Consider the following 5,000-nt stretch of genomic DNA (forward strand, 5'->3'; position numbering starts at 1 on the left):
GGAACTTTCATCCCTTCTCTTTATAAGACAAGAGGAGGCGGAGCTTACAGCCCCTCTCTATCATACAGGAGGAGGCGGAGCTTACTGCCCCTCTCTTTATCAGACAGGCACACAAAGTAAGCCTCAGACAAATAGTCCGTTTGTTAAAACTAGAAGTTGAATCAACAAACTTTTTGACCCATGAGCAGCAGAAGGTTCTGGTGGTCACATGTGAAAGATTTTTTGCATCCACTATGGAGATATTACAACTTAAAAATCATTCATTTCAAATTTTAAGGGGAAAACTCTGTGCTCAGATACAGTGGAAGTCAGAGAGAGTTTGTGTGTTTGACCTCTGACCTCTGAGAGAAACCGTCAGTCCTGCAGCAGAGACACTCTGAGAGGACAAAGACAGAAAGACTGAAGACAAAGAAACTCTGGTCTGTTTACAAATGTAGACAACTCTAAAGTTAGTGACATCATCAGACTCAAACCTGAACATCCTGTTCAGTTCTGAAAACAGCATTTCAGTCGTGGAGAGTCCAACTTCCTGTGACCCGTTCAGACTCTGGCTGATGGTTCTGAGTCTGAGCCGCAGGTCCAGACAGGACCGAGTTCAACACCCGTTAAAACTACACAACTTTGATGTTTCTGGGAGGATTTTTTTTCAGCTTTTTGTGATTTTTATCTCCATTTTACGACTTTCTGCTCCAGAACCTCAGAGCTCACTTTTTGATGTTTAGATATAAAACTGAGAGAAAAGAGAAGAATTCTGAGCAAACATTACCCTAAATATAATTTATATCTTTAAAACAAGTTAACCATGAAAGACAGGCTGAGGATTGGAATCACTTTGTACCGGGTGGTACCGGAGCGACAGTGGAGGACAGAACGTTGTGGATTAACAGCTGCAGCTCCAGGTTTCTGTTCAACCACAGATTAGACGGACACGTTTGAATAAGTTCAGCTAACGACAGAAGGCAGACAGAACCGATGAGCTGTGATGTCACCATGATGTCACCATGATGTCACCATGATGTCATCGTGATGTCACCAGATGAGGAAGCTCTGAAGGTTTTTGTGTGTTTGAAATGATAAATACACGGCGTCTCACCATCCAAAGCCTCCAAACGAAACGCTCCTCTTCCTCCTCAGCATGGTGGCTTGCCTCTCCTCCTCCTCCTCCTCCTTTTGTCTTTGTCTTATTGTGTCAGGATCTTCCTCTCGCCGCCTCTGCTCCTTTGCCTCCCTCCTCTTCTCTCTTTCAAGGCTCCACCTCCTCCCTCAGAGGCTCCTTCCTCCTCTGGCCGTTAATGTTTCTCTCCTCTTCCTCCTCTTGATCTCACACTTCAGTTCACACAGGGAGTAGGAGGAGGAGTAGGAGGAGGAGGAGGAGGAGGAGGAGGAGGAGGAGGAGGAGGAGGGCATCGGCCCTGATGAAGCAGCAGCAGAGACTGAAAACTGATGAATAATGAAAGAAGAGAAACCCGTCAGGTTTATAAGATGGAAATAAAATAAATAATTTAAAACAAACCCTGGCTGAAAGAAAAATAACTCAAATGATGAGAAAACTGATCAGATTCTGTTCAAAACGTGTTCACAGACGTCACACCTGCTCCTCTAACGAGGCGTCAAGATTCATTTCAGGTGTTTGTGTCTCCGTCCACCCAGAGTCTGCTGGAGGACTGAGGGTTCCTGTCAGAGGTCAGAGGTCAAACTCCCATTGACTCTCACTTATCTGAGCTCAGAAATCGGGGCGTGAAGGCTCTTCTGAACTTGTCACATCTTCTCTGTAGAACCATAAATTTATGTTTTTTAGTTCAGTTTATAGTTCACACAGTTTAATCTGAGGCTTAGTTTCTGCTCTGCCTTTCTGTCAGTCTTATTAGGAGTGCTGTTAGAAAGTGGCTGCTCTGGCCCCCGGCCTGGGGCCGGCTTGCAGATGCTGTTGGGTGGGTGGGGCTGTGGTCTGTGTGCCTGTTTATGTCTCGGGTTGGGTTTTAGGTGGTCCCCTCTCTTGGATCAATTTGGGCCCCCCATTTAATGTGGACAGAGCCCTGGTGGCTGCCTGCCGGGGCCTGGGTGCCCTGGCTCTGTCGGGCCTCTGTTGGGGGGTGGTATGACCTCGGGACTCGGGGCTCGGTGTCCATGGCAGGATCCACTCTGGAGGGGCGGGTTGCCGGCGGGGCCTGTGGACTCGTCGCTGCAGCCTCCTGGGGTTCTGCGTTGTGGTTCTCCCACTTTTCTGCTTTGTTTTCTTCTTTGGTTTTCATCCCCGTGTCCGTTACATGTGAAACAAGCCCGAAGCGAATTCTAATAAAGTTTAATTTATATATGAAGCGGAGCGTTAAGGCCAGCCGCTCTGCTTGTGGAAGTAAATCTGTCGGGCATCACTTTGACACTCACACAATAATTCTGACGGACAGGACAAGGGAGGAAAAGGAAAGTGGCAGAAAAGCAGAGTGGAATGTCTCAAACAGCTTTTTAAACCTCCTGGTAAAGTTTAAGCTGCACTCGATCGACCCAAACGGAAGCTTCAGTCAGTGAAGGTTAATGTTCGACTTCAGGTGGAAAATGTTTAAAATTAAATGTTTCTGCAGCGACACCACGGTCCAAGAAGCTCCAACACCAAATGGAAAAAAAACGTAAGAAATGATTTTCAGAAAGTTTTCATGAAACAGACTTTCCAAACGTTTCTGTTCTCTAAGTCAAACGTCTCCCGAACCGCAGAACAAGCCAGAACAGCAAACTGTCGGCCCGCGGGCCACAGGTGGACCTCACACATCACCACCGAAGTTATGTTGTCATTTATTTATTCACAGTTAACACAAATTACAATGGGTTAATTTTTAAGTAACGTCAACCGCAAACCAGATGTGACGTCCAGGTGGATGTGGCCCGGGGGAGGGGCTCGTCGGCCAGTGCCTGGTGACCGGGTCTCTACCCATGGGACCCGGTTGGGCTCAGCCCAAATGAGCAACATAGGTTTGCCTTCCTGTGGGCCCAGCACCTGCAGGAGGGGCCATATGAGTCGGGTGCATGAATCAATGGGCAGTGACTGAAGGCGAGGACCTTGGCGCTCTGGTTGTGTCTTACCAAAGCTGCTTTTGGGACATGGAGGGACCTCTCTGGTGGGGAAGGAGCCTGAGCTTGTGTGTGAGGTTGAGAGGTACCCACCAGATCTAGTTGGGCTCACCTTGACGCACAGCATGGGCTCTGGAACCCATCTCCTTTAGGGGCTGGACCTTATTTTGCTCCAGAGTTGTCCATGGTGAGAGGCATCGAGCTGGCGTGGGTCTACTCAGAGCCCCGACTTGGTGCCTGTGTTGGAGTTTTTCACGGTGGATGAGAGGGTGGCTTCCCTGCACCTTTGGGTGGGGGAAGAGCTCTGACTGTTGTTTGTGCCTATGAGCAAAATGGCAGTTCAGAGTATCTGGCCTTTTTGGAGTCCTTAGCGGGGGTGCAGGAAGGTAAACCAGTTGGGGACTCCTTTATTCTGTTGGGACACTTCAGTGCCCTCGTGGGTAGAGACAGTGTGACCTGGAGGGAGGTGACTGGGAGGAACTGATCTGAACCCGAGTGGTGTTCTGTTGTTGTAGTTTGTCCATCACGAACACCATGTTCCAACATCAGGGTGTCCATACGTGCACGTGGCACCAGGACGCCCGAGGGCGTAGATGATTGACTTCATAGTCGTGTCGTCTGATTTGCAGCCGTTTGTTTTGGACTCTCAGGTGAAGAGAGGAGCTGAGCTGTCGGCTGATCTCCACGTGGTAGTGAGTTGGATCAGATGGCAGGGGAAGATGCTGGACGGACCAGTTAGACCCAAATGTGTAGTGAGGGTTTGCTGGGAACACCTGGCAGAAGAACCCATCAGAAAGATCTTCAACTCACTCCTCCAGGAGAGCTTTAACCACATCCCATAGGGAACACTGAGTCAGAGTGGGCCATGTTCCGCAGCTCAATTGTTGAAATGGCTGCCTTGATTTGTGGCCGCAAGGTTGTTGGTGCTTCTTGTGGTGGCCATCCTCAAACTTAGTGGTGGACACCCCGGGTTAGGGAGGCTGTCAAACTGAAGAAGGAGTCCTATCGGTCCTTGTTGGCCAGGATTTACTGAGTATAACAAAGATTCCTTCAAGAAACCTCCCAATATAAATCATAAAACCAGTATGATTTCTGCTCATTGTAAATTTGTCAAATGGTCTAAATCTCCTCAAGTGAAGGAGAATCATGTAAAAGAATAAATAAGATATATCCTGTAGCCGTGTTTCTGCAAAGAATATCTAAATTTGATGTTGTGTGTCTTTTGTAAATCAGAAGATGAATCCCTCGAGCATTTTTTTTCACATCGATACAAAGAGTTTGGTCAAACATCAGAAACTGGATGAATCTCAAACTCAACATAACTTCTTTTCATGCTGAGGACATTTTATTTTATGTGGATAACTGAAGCTCAGCTTCCTCTGATGCCGTAAATAAAGTCGTACTTATAGCAAAGTACCACATGCACTGTAATAAAGAGGAGATAATAATCCCTCCTTCCTGTTTGATGAACGATTTGAAGTCATACTATTCTTCATTAAGTAGATTAAAAATCTGCAAAACTGCTAAAATCATCTCACAACAGATACAAACTTATTGTTTTAATTAAAACAAGAAGTTTCTCAAGAAAAAACCCTGATGAGCTTGTCAGCAGGTAAGGGGCGTTTACCTTCGGGACAAACTGAGGTTGTCCATTGGTCAGTTACTGACACGCCTTCTGAGTTGATTGACAGGTCGCGCCGTCGAGCATCAACTGAAAAAATAAAAATAAAAACAGAGCTGCAGCAGCTGGGAGGAGGCGGTGCTCCAAGGAAAGCAGGAGAGAACCAGATGTTCTGCTTGTGCCCTCACTGCCCTGGGCCCCTGAAAGATCATGGGCCCCTGAGAGATCATGGGCCCCTGAGAGATCAGGGGCCCCTGAGAGATCATGGGCCCCTGAGAGATCATGGGCCCCTGGACAGTTGCCCAGTTGGTTAATC

Source organism: Nematolebias whitei, chromosome 14 (assembly GCF_014905685.2).
Source record: "Nematolebias whitei isolate Nwh7 chromosome 14, NemWhi1, whole genome shotgun sequence".
NCBI classification, from domain to species: Eukaryota; Metazoa; Chordata; class Actinopteri; order Cyprinodontiformes; family Rivulidae; genus Nematolebias; species Nematolebias whitei.